Raw genomic sequence first — 14,214 nt, forward strand, 5'->3', positions numbered from 1 at the left:
CAGCCTGGAGACAGAATGGACAACCGTGCTCAACCAGCTCTAGTATGGAAATGACAAGAGTAGACAGGTGGGTGGTGCCCACAACATCTCTACGATTGCCAGACCCACCTTCTCATTGGCTGAACCTGGGTACTGATCGAACGATGGAGCCCCATCGTTCGACCCTGGTACTGGTTTGCTGGTTGGGGAGATAGCCTTTCAATGAGGGTGTGTACATGCGCCGAATGAAGGTTACGTACTCTTTGCATGCCACAATGCCAGATCTCACATTCAAGATTCACAAAAATTTTATTATCGTAGCTGCCATTACAATGATAAGCTGGACAACTTGAACCTTCAGAACAAAGGACACCGAGACAACTTGAACCTTCAGAACAAAGGACACCGAGACAACTTGAACCTTCAGAACAAAGGACACCCAGACAACTTGAACCTTCAGAACAAAGGACACCCAGACAACTTGAACCTTCAGAACAAAGGACACCGAGACAACTTGAACCTTCAGAACAAAGGACACCGAGACAACTTGAACCTTCAGAACAAAGGACACCCAGACAACTTGAACCTTCAGAACAAAGGACACCGAGACAACTTGAACCTTCAGAACAAAGGACACCCAGACAACTTGAACCTTCAGAACAAAGGACACCGAGACAACTTGAACCTTCAGAACAAAGGACACCCAGACAACTTGAACCTTCAGAACAAAGGACACCGAGACAACTTGAACCTTCAGAACAAAGGACACCCAGACAACTTGAACCTTCAGAACAAAGGACACCCAGACAACTTGAACCTTCAGAACAAAGGACACCCAGACAACTTGAACCTTCAGAACAAAGGACACCGAGACATCTTGAACCTTCAGAACAAAGGACACCCAGACAACTTGAACCTTCAGAACAAAGGACACCGAGACAACTTGAACCTTCAGAACATAGGATGCCAAGCCAGTAATGATACACTTCAAGTCACTTGTTCTCTCTCTTCTGTAATTCTGTTGTTAATTAACAGTCCATTTACAAAAACTTACAGAGAATATGCACTGCCTGTGTAAATTAAATAATGCACCTTAATTACTGGGAATGTTTAAAGGCTCCTTGGAGCGTAGGCGAGAAAGATACTTCATAATTTACACTAGTAAACTCTTGAGTGATTAGTCCCAAGACTTGACAGACTTTGCATAACATCTCCAAGAAAAAAGAGCAAGAATACAATGAGTACAGTAAGTAATAACTCAATAAGTGTAAGGGAACCAAGACACTTTAACACCCTTCATGGATAACAGGAATTACTAACAAATCACTAGATGTCTTCAAGAAGGATTATGTTATGTTCCTCAAGTCACTTCCTGAGCAGACGAGCTTCAAGATGTTACATAAAGCTTCACATGAGACCAGTGTGTTACATAAAGCTTCACATGAGACTTCAGTGTGTTACATAAAGCTTCACATAAGACTTCAGTGTGTTACATAAAGCTTCACATAAGACTTCAGTGTGTTACATAAAGCTTCACATAAGACTTCAGTGTGTTACATAAAGCTTCACATGAGACTTCAGTGTGTTACATAAAGCTTCACATGAGACTTCAGTGTGTTACATAAAGCTTCACATAAGACTTCAGTGTGTTACATAAAGCTTCACATAAGACTTCAGTGTGTTACATAAAGCTTCACATAAGACTTCAGTGTGTTACATAAAGCTTCACATGAGACTTCAGTGTGTTACATAAAGCTTCACATGAGACTTCAGTGTGTTACATAAAGCTTCACATAAGACTTCAGTGTGTTACATAAAGCTTCACATGAGACTTCAGTGTGTTACATAAAGCTTCACATGAGACTTCAGTGTGTTACATAAAGCTTCACATGAGACTTCAGTGTGTTACATAAAGCTTCACATAAGACTTCAGTGTGTTACATAAAGCTTCACATAAGACTTCAGTGTGTTACATAAAGCTTCACATAAGACTTCAGTGTGTTACATAAAGCTTCACATAAGACTTCAGTGTGTTACATAAAGCTTCACATAAGCCTCACATTAGTCTTCACATAAGTCTGGAACGTTGTTCCAGACTATGGAGCAAAACTCTTTTCCAGGCTGAGGGACTGACCACCTCAAAACTACGTCTTCAAAGATGTTGGACTGATGACATCATCCTCACATCTCTACTGCTTCTGCTAACTCTTCTGTACTCGATTGAAGAAGCCTACGGTGTAGGCGAAACGTTTCGGAATAAAGATACCTAATTGTAGCTGAGAATTGTCTGAGAGCTGGTTCAACTGCTAGCAGCGGCTGTCAGCACACTGAAACCTGGCTGATATCTTCGTCTCACTGTTTATATCTTGTCTCGGCCGCGTTCGGATATCGTCCAGCGTCTTGGTGGTTTATGGAAACTAGGGGTTGAAACTGCCATTATTTCTCACATTATGTTCAGCGGGAAGGTTCCACCTGATAGTGAGCAGTGGTGGAGGTGACGCAGGACGCCGCTGGTGGAATTTGATTCTCACACTGTGATATGTGAAAGAGCTGAGCGCTTAGATTCCGCAGACCTCGTACTATATTCTAGGTGTGACCTGCTAAACCATACCCCGGCCGGGATTGAACCCGCGGTCAGAGAGTCTCAAAGCTCCAGCCCGTCCTGTGACCTAGGTGTGAGCTGCTAGCTGTGACCTAGGTGTGAGCTGCTAGCTGTGACCTAGGTGTGAGCTGCTAGCTGTGACCTAGGTTTGAGTTGCTAGCTGTGACTTAGGTTTGAGCTGCTAGCTGTGACCTAGGTGTGAGCTGCTAGCTGTGACCTAGGTGTGAGTTGCTAGCTGTGACCTAGGTGTGAGCTGCTAGCTGTGTAAACTACTAGCTTCGTGTTTCTAAGTATTAAGCTTGGCGCATATTAAAGCCTTGCCAGTAATTTTGAAAGATTCAGTAGCCTAAATAGCAGTTTCGGAATCGTTTCAGAATGTGTATATTTGCAGACCGTCACGTTGTTAATTCCTGGCCATGTGCAACGTGTGCACTCCTGTATCATGGCCGTTGTCTTCAGATGTACATCCCCCTTCCCTCCCTCGGCCATACTTACAGTGTACAGCATCCTCCCTCCTCCCTCGGCCATACTTACAGGGAGGGGGTTGAGGGAGGGGATTGAGGGAGGGGGTTGAGGGAGGGAGTTGAGGGTGGAGGTTGAGGGTGGGGGTTTAGGGAGGGGGGAGTAATATGCATAGAGTGGGACACAGTGGAGAACTGGTGAGTGGAGCCTTGATCTGTAGGTGGCTTTAATGTTACCTTGGGTTGGTGAGCTCTCTCTCTTTCTCTCTCTCTCTCTCTCTCTCTCTCTCTCTCTCTCTCTCTCTCTCTCTCTCTCTCTCTCTCTCTCTCTCTCTCTCTCTCTCTCTTTCTCATCCTCTTTCTCTCTCTTTAAACAAGCAAATATACAGTAGAGTATATCTGAAATGTGATGTGGTCACACTTCTGGAAAGACGGCGACTAAATGAATGATAGTGGATGTGTTTTTCTCCTTGAGACACCCTGCCTTGGTGGGTCACCCTGCCTTGGTGGGTCACCCTGCCTTGGTGGGTCACCCCTTGGTGCGAGACGACCATTCATAATAATAATAATAATAATAATAATAATAATAATAATAATAATAATAATAATAATAATAATAATAATAATAATAATAATAATAATAATAATATTAATAATAATAATAATAATAACAATGTGCTCTTCGGCTCAAGATCCAAGGAGCTGGAGAGAAGCCTTCTCTTCCTCAGATCAAACTTGATTCATATACACCACCTAACCCATCACCACTGCCCACTATATAAACTATCACCACTGCCCACTATATAAACTATCACCACTGCCCACTATATAAACTATCACCACTGCCCACTATATAAACTATCACCACTGCCCACTATATAAACTATCACCACTGCCCATTATATAAACTATCACAACTGCCCATTATATAAACTATCACCACTGCCCACTATATAAACTATCACCACTGCCCACTATATAAACTATCACAACTGCCCACTATATAAACTATCACCACTGCCCATTATATAAACTATCACAACTGCCCATTATATAAACTATCACCACTGCCCACTATATAAACTATCACCACTGCCCACTATATAAACTATCACCACTGCCCACTATATAAACTATCACCACTGCCCATTATATAAACTATCACAACTGCCCATTATATAAACTATCACCACTGCCCACTATATAAACTATCACCACTGCCCACTATATAAACTATCACCACTGCCCACTATATAAACTATCACCACTGCCCACTATATAAACTATCACCACTGCCCACTATATAAACTATCACCACTGCCCATTATATAAACTATCACCACTGCCCACTATATAAACTATCACCACTGCCCACTATATAAACTATCACCACTGCCCATTATATAAACTATCACAACTGCCCATTATATAAACTATCACCACTGCCCACTACATAAACTATCACCACTGCCCACTATATAAACTATCACCACTGCCCATTATATAAACTATCACCACTGCACACTATATAAACTATCACCACTGCCCATTATATAAACTATCACCACTGCCCATTATATAAACTATCACCACTGCCCACTATATAAACTATCACCACTGCACACTATATAAACTATCACCACTGCACACTATATAAACTATCACCACTGCCCATTATATAAACTATCACCACTGCACACTATATAAACTATCACCACTGCCCACTATATAAACTATCACCACTGCCCACTATATAAACTATCACCACTGCCCATTATATAAACTATCACCACTGCCCACTATATAAACTATCACCACTGCACACTATATAAACTATTACCACTGCCCACTATATAAACTATCACCACTGCCCATTATATAAACCATCACCACTGCCCACTATATAAACTATCACCACTGCCCATTATATAAACCATCACCACTGCCCACTATATAAACTATCACCACTGCCCATTATATAAACTTTCACCACTGCACACTATATAAACTATCACCACTGCCCACTATATAAACTATCACCACTGCCCACTATATAAACTATAACCACTGCCCACTACATAAACTATCACCACTGCCCACTATATAAACTATCACCACTGTCCACTATATAAACTCGAACCACTGCCCACTATATAAACTATCACCACTGCCCACTATATAAACTATCACCACTGCCCATTATATAAACTATCACCACTGCCCACTATATAAACTATCACCACTGCCCATTATATAAACTATCACCACTGCCCACTATATAAACTATCACCACTGCCCACTATACAAACTATCACCACTACGCACTATATAAACTATCACCACTGCCCACTATATAAACTATCACCACTGCCCATTATATAAACTATCACCACTGCCCACTATATAAACTATCACCACTGCCCACTATATAAACTATCACCACTGCCCATTATACAAACTATCACCACTGAGCACTATATAAACTATCACCACTGCCCATTATATAAACTATCATCACTGCCCACTATATAAACTATCACCACTGCCCATTATACAAACTATCACCACTGCCCACTATATAAACTATCACCACTGCCCATTATACAAACTATCACCACTGCCCACTATATAAACTATCGCCACTGCCCATTATATAAACTATCATCACTGCCCACTATATAAACTATCACCACTGCCCATTATACAAACTATCACCACGGCCCACTATATAAACTATCACCACTGCCCATTATACAAACAATTACCACTGCCCACTATATAAACTATCACCACTGCCCACTATATAAACTATCACCACTGCCCACTATATAAACTATCACCACTGCCCACTATATAAACTATCACCACTGCCCACTATATAAACTATCACCACTGCCCACTACATAAACTATCACCACTGCCAACTTTATAAAGTATCACCACTGACCACTATATAAACTATCACCACTGCCCATTATACAAACTATCACCACTGCCCATTATACAAACTATCACCACTGCCCACTATATAAACTATCACCACTGCACACTATATAAACTATCACCACTGCCCACTATATAAACTATCACCACTGCCCACTATATAAACTATCACCACTGCCCACTATATAAACTCTCACCACTGCCCATTATATAAACTATCACCACTGCCCACTATATAAACTATCACCACTGCCCACTATATAAACTATCACCACTGCCCACTATATAAACCCTCACCACTGCCCACTATATAAACTATCACCACTGCCCACTATATAAACTATCACCACTGCCCACTATATAAACTATCACCACTGCACACTACATAAACTATCACCACTGCCCACTATATAAACTATCACTACTGCACACTATATAAACTATCACCACTGCCCACTATATAAACTATCACCACTATATAAACTACCACCACTGCCCACTATATAAACTATCACCACTGCCCACTATATAAACAATCACCATTGCCCACTATATAAACTATCACACCTGCCCACTATATAAACTATCACCACTGTCCACTATATAAACTATCACCATTGCCCATTATGCAAACTATCACCACTGCCCATTATACAAACTATCACCACTGCCCACTACATAAACTATCACCACTGCCCACTATATAAACTATCACCACTGCCCACTATATAAACTATCACCACTGCCCACTATATAAACTATCACCACTGCCCACTATATAAACTATCACAACTCTCCACTATATAAACTATCACCACTGCCCACTATATAAATTATCACCACTGCCCACTATATAAACCCTCATCACTGCCCACTATATAAACTATCACCACTGCCCACTATATAAACTATCAGCACTGCCCACTACATAAACTATCACCACTGCAAACTATACAAACTATCACCACTGCCCACTATATAAACTATCACCACTGCCAACTATATAAACTATCACTACTTCACGCTATATAAACGATCACCACTGCCCACTATATAAACACTCACCACTGCCCACTATATAAACTATCACCACTGCCCACTATATAAACTATCACCACTGCTCAATATATAAACTATCACCAATGCCCACTATATAAACTATCACCACTGCCCAATATATAAACTATCACCACTGCCCACTATATAAACTATCACCACTGCACACTATATAAACTATCACCACTGCCCACTATATAAACTATCACTACTGCACACTATATAAACTATCACCACTGCCCACTATATAAACTATCACCACTGCCCACTATATAAACTATCACCACTGCCCACTATATAAACTATCACCACTGTCCACTATATAAACCCTCACCACTGCCCACTATATAAACTATCACCACTGCCCTCTATATAAACTATCAGCACTGCCCACTATATAAACTATCACTACTTCACGCTATATAAACAATCACCACTACCCACTATACAAACTATCACCACTGCCCACTATATAAACTATCACCACTGCCGACTATATAAACTATCACCACTGCCCACTATATAAACTATCACCATTGCCCACTATATAAACTATCACCACTGCCCACTACATAAACTATCACTACTGCCCACTATATAAACTATCACTACTGCCCACTATATAAACTATCACCACTGCCCACTATATAAACTATCACCACTGCCCACTATATAAACTATCACCACTGCCCACTATATAAACTATCACTACTGCCCACTATATAAACTATCACCACTGCCCACTATATAAACTATCACCACTGCCCACTATATAAACTATCACTACTGCCCACTATATAAACTATCACCACTGCCCACTATATAAACTATCACTACTGCCCACTATATAAACTATCACCACTGCCCACTATATAAACTATCACCACTGCCCACTATATAAACTATCACTACTGCCCACTATATAAACTATCACCACTGCCCACTATATAAACTATCACTACTGCCCACTATATAAACTATCACCACTGCCCACTATATAAACTATCACCACTGCCCACTATATAAACAATCACCACTGCCCACTATACAAACTATCACCACTGCCCACTATATAAACTATCACCACTGCCCACTATGTAAACTATCACCACTGCCCACTATATAAACTATCACCACTGCCCACTATATAAACTATCACAACTGCCCACTATATAAACTATCACCACTGCCCACTATATAAACTATCACCACTGCCCACTATATAAACTATCACTACTGCCAACTATATAAACTATCACCACTGCCCACTATATAAACTATCACCACTGCCAACTTTATAAACTATAACCACTGCCCACTATATAAACTATCACCACTGCCCACTATATAAACTATCACCACTGCCCTCTATATAAACTATCACCACTGCTCACTATACAAACTATCACCTCTGACCACTATATAAACTATCACCACTGCCCACAATATGAACTATCACCACTGCCCACAATATAAACTATCACCACTGCCCACTATATAAACTATCACCACTGCCCACAATATAAACTATCACCACTTCCCATTATATAAGCTATCACCACTGCCCACTATATAAACTATCACCACTGCCCACTATATAAACTATCATCTCTGCACATTATACAAACTATCATCACTGCCCACTATATAAACTATCATCACTGCCCACTATATAAACTATCATCACTGCCCACTATACAAACTATCATCACTGCCCACTATATAAACTATCACCACTGCCCACTATATAAACTATCATCACTGCACATTATACAAACTATCACCACAGCCCACTTTATAAATTATCACCACTGCCCACAATATAAACTATCTCCACTGCCCACTATACAAACTATCATCACTGCCCATTATGCAAACTATCACTACTGCCCACTATATAAACTATCACTCCTTACCACTATATAAACTATCACCACTGCCCACTATACAAACTATCACCACTGCCCACTATACAAACTATCATCACTGCCCATTATACAAACTATCACCACTGCCCACTATACAAACTATCATCACTGCCCATTATACAAACTATCACCACTGCCCACTATACAAACTATCACCACTGCAAACTATACAAACTATCATCACTGCCCACTATACAAACTATCACCACTGCCCACTATACAAACTATCACCACTGCCCACTATACAAACTATCACCACTGCAAACTATACAAACTATCATCACTGCCCACTATACAAGCTGTCATCACTGCCCATTATACAAACTATCACCACTGCCCACTGTACAAACTATCACCACTGCCCACTGTACAAACTATCACCACTGCCCACTGTACAAACTATTACCACTGCCCACTGTACAAACTATCACCACTGCCCACTGTGCAAACTATCACCACTGCCCACTGTACAAACTATCACCACTGCCCACTGTACAAACTATTACCACTGCCCACTGTACAAACTATCACCACTGCCCACTGTACAAACTATCACCACTGCCCACTGTACAAACTATCACCACTGCCCACTGTACAAACTATTACCACTGCCCACTGTACAAACTATCACCACTGCCCACTGTACAAACTATTACCACTGCCCACTGTACAAACTATCACCACTGCCCACTATACAAACTATCACCACTGCCCACTGTACAAACTATCACCACTGCCCACTGTACAAACTATCACCACTGCCCACTGTACAAACTATTACCACTGCCCACTGTACAAACTATCACCACTGCCCACTGTACAAACTATTACCACTGCCCACTGTACAAACTATCACCACTGCCCACTGTACAAACTATTACCACTGCCCACTGTACAAACTATCACCACTGCCCACTGTACAAACTATTACCACTGCCCACTGTACAAACTATCACCACTGCCAACTATATAAACTATCACCACTGCCCACTGTACAAAGTATCACCACTGTCCATTATACAAACTATCACCACTGCCCACTACACAAACTATCACCACTGCCCACTATACAAACTATCACCACTGTCCACTGTACAAACTATCACCACTGCCCATTATACAAACTATCACCACTGTCCATTATACAAACTATCATCACTGCTCATTATAGAAACTATCACCACTGCCCACTATACAAACTATCACCACTGCCCACTGTACAAGCTATCACCACTGCCCACTGTACAAACTATCACCACTGCCCACTGTACAAACTATCACCACTGCCCACTGTACAAACTATCACCACTGCCCACTGTACAAACTATCACCACTGCCCACTGTACAAACTATTAATACTGACTACTGTACAAAGTATCACAACTGCCCACTGAACAAACTATCACCACTGTCCATTATACAAACTATCACCACTGCCCACTATACAAACTATCATCACTGCCCACTGTACAAACTATCACCACTGCCCACTGTACAAACTATTACCACTGCCCACTATATAAACTATCACCACTGCCAACTGTACAAACTATCACCACTGCCCACTTTATAAATTATCACCACTGCCCACTGTATAAATTATCACCACTGCCCACTTTATAAATTATCACCACTGCCCACTGTATAAATTATCACCACTGCCCACTTTATAAATTATCGCCACTGCTTATTCTGCTGTAGATACAATAAACTTTCACTACAGCTACAAACAAGATGATCTTCACTACATTTAGTGTAAACTTTGCGTCACCATACCAAAAGGTGAAAAACGTTCTTGTGATCAACTTGAAGGATTTCTCCGATCTCTTGGGAAAGCGCTCTCCGATCTTATGGAGAAAAGCTCTCCGATCTCATGCAGAAGACCTGTAAGCTCTCCTGGATGAGAGTCCTAGCTAGGTGTAGCTTGGCCGTGAAGCGAGCGGTGCTGTCTATCTGTTCTTTACAGAAGATGATCTAATGTGGTCCAGGATAGCATTTGAAGAAGAAATATCTCACGACTTTCAGCAATGAAATGGAAACCTTGCTTAGGTTCGTTGGAGCTACTGGTGCCGCATGCTGAAGTTGAGGTCCAGGGCTCTTCCCTCAGTAGTTACGGACCTCATCTCCTCGAAGATGGCTACACTCCTCCTGAGTATACTGAAGGAATGATCACATTAGCTAGGAAAGGCGTCATTTACAGAGACCTGAAGACGGACATTCTCCTGGTCTAGCCAGATCAAGGCATCATCATAATTGTCAACACAATAGACTTTGGTATGGCTCTGAAAAGCAGATAGAATAGAATTTTCTAAATATGTGAGAGACATCCGTGTACCCCAGAGTGAAGCATCAAGGCAAAGTCAGACCTTCCCTTGATATGGCCGCTTCTGGGTAAACTTATCAGTTGGTTGAGAAAGACACTTACGGAAACACTATGACATTTATTAGAAAACGTTTCGGCCCTGGGACCTTGAGAAGTGATCAAGGTTCCAGGACTGAAACGTTTTCCAATAAATATGTCATAGTATTTGCTTACGTGTCTTTCTAAACCAACTTGTCGGTATTTATTACCAAGGTTTATACCATACTTATCAGTACTGTTACTGCAGACTATTATATCACTGATGAGTTGATGGTTCTTGCAAGAAAGCTGAAGAACCCAGAGATGAAACAGAGACCAAAATTAGCTGTAGTATGACTCACGAAATCGTAATGACACGATTGAAAACAAACCATACCACGGGCGGGGTTAGAACCCGCGATCAGAGAGTCTCAAAACTCCAGTCCGTCGCTGGCCCAGTGGCTAACGCGTCGGTCTGGAGTTTTGAGACTCTGATCGCCATTCTGTCCTGAACGGCCGGCAGTCCTTGAAGGAGCGACAAAGTGAAGAGAATACAGTAGAGAACGCGACATAGGAGTGGCAGGAGACTCTTGTACAGCGAACTACGAAGTTATGCCTGGGTGAGAGTGTGGTGAGAACACACAACTCTGCTGCTGGATACGCGAGAGATATTCGACTGTAGCAACGATGTTTGACGACACAGTTGTAAGTTGGAACCTCAGACACGATAAACCTGTACTAAACTTGTCTGAAACTCATCAGGGTTTTACCGATTTTCTATTATTCTCTCTCTCTCTCTCTCTTTCTCTCTCTGTCTCTCTCTGTCTCTCTCTGTCTCTCTCTCTCACTCTCTCTCTCTCTCTCTCTCTCTCTCTCTCTCTCTCTCTCTCTCTCTCTCTCTCTCTCTGTCTGTCTGTCTGTCTCTCTGTCTGTCTGTCTGTCTGTCTGTCTGTCTGTCTCTCTCTGTCTGTCTGTCTGTCTGTCTGTCTGTCTGTCTGTCTGTCTGTCTGTCTCTCTCTCTCTCTCTCTCTCTCTCTCTCTCTCTCTCTCTATCTATCTATCTATCTATCTCCACACATAGTGCGCCCTCACACTCTTCCTCACACTCTTCCTCACACTTACCCTCAGATTCTCTCACTCTCTTCCTCACACTCTTCCTCACACTCTTCCTCACACTCTCCCTCACACTCTCCCTCACACTCTCCCTCACACTCTTCCTCACACTCTTCCTCACACTTACCCTCACATTCTCTCACTCTCTTCCTCACACTCTTCCTCACACTCTTCCTCACACTCTCCCTCACACTCTCCCTCACACTCTTCCTCACACTCTCCCTCACACTCTCCCTCACACTCTCCCTCACACTCTCCCTCACACTCTCCCTCACACTCTTCCTCACACTCTCCCTCACACTCTCCCTCTCACTCTCTCCCTCACACTCTCCCTCACACTCTCCCTCACACTCTCCCTCACACTCTCCCTCACACTCTCCCTCACACTCTCCCTCACACTCTTCCTCACACTCTTCCTCACACTCTCCCTCACACTCTCCCTCACACTCTTCCTCACACTCTCCCTCACACTCTCCCTCACACTCTCCCTCACACTCTCCCTCACACTCTCCCTCACACTCTTCCTCACACTCTCCCTCACACTCTCTCTCACACTCTCCCTCACACTCTCCCTCACACTCTCCCTCACACTCTCCCTCACACTCTTCCTCACACTCTCCCTCACACTCTCCCTCACACTCTCCCTCACACTCTCCCTCACACTCTCCCTCACACTCTTCCTCACACTCTCCCTCACACTCTCTCTCACACTCTCCCTCACACTCTCCCTCACACTCTCCCTCACACTCTCCCTCACACTCTCACTCTCATGAGACTTCTAACGTGAAGAAATTCCAACAAATACTTGTAGCCTTGGCTGTTACAAACACCTGTTCTTGTTTATGTTGTGCTTGTTATTACACCCTCACATGTTCTTGCATATATATACACTGCAATGCTGTCTTTGTTAAGATAACAACGAGGACAACTTGTGCATGTGTATATTGGAATGTTGTCCTTGTTAGACAACAAAAACAATTGCTCACGATTCTTTGTACATATTCAAATATTGTCTTTGTCACAGAAAAACAAGAATATCTGCACACATGTGTGTAATCAAGTAGATTTCTTTGTTAAGACAAACGAAAAAAAGAAATTGCACAGTTTATGAAATGTGAGGTAGAGAGGAAGATAAGCAGGTGTGTGCCAGCTTGAAGTTTACACCTGATTAAACAGGTGAAGAAGATAGAAAGACTGCAAGAGTGTGGAAGCAAGGTAGTAGTGGAGCTGAGAGGCGTGCTCCTTGAAGGTAGGTTAAAGGAACTGAACCTGACGACCTTAGGAAGAGAGAAGGACGAAGGGATGACAGATTACTACACTCAAAATCCTAAGAGGAATTGATATGGCAGATAACAGCAGACTATTTCAATTAAGAGGACCAGGATCAAAAAGGCCGCAGGTGGATGCTGTGATCACAGACGAGTCACAGGAATGAAAGAATTTCTTTAGTTTCTGGGTTGTTGAAAACTTAATACCATGGATGAGGCAGTGGCGGAGGCAGACTCAACACACATCATCAAGGGTATATGTGACAAGGCCCAAGAGATCAAAAATCAATTATTCTGATCAAAGCAGTAGAGAGGGGGCATCGTGGGAGGAGGGGAGGAGGAGAGGGGAAGGGGGGGGGTGAGCGTCAAGCATAACAAACACCAATCAGTGAGTACACACACTAACTCCACACACAGGATCAGCATACAAAGAGTGTTTACCAACCCCAAGTTGTTCTATATTCACATCTGAAGACAGCAAAGGAACAGGTGACCAGAGGTAGAGTCATGTATTGTACAAAGC

Source organism: Cherax quadricarinatus, chromosome 16, assembly GCF_038502225.1.
Source record: "Cherax quadricarinatus isolate ZL_2023a chromosome 16, ASM3850222v1, whole genome shotgun sequence".
In the NCBI taxonomy this organism is placed as follows: Eukaryota; Metazoa; Arthropoda; class Malacostraca; order Decapoda; family Parastacidae; genus Cherax; species Cherax quadricarinatus.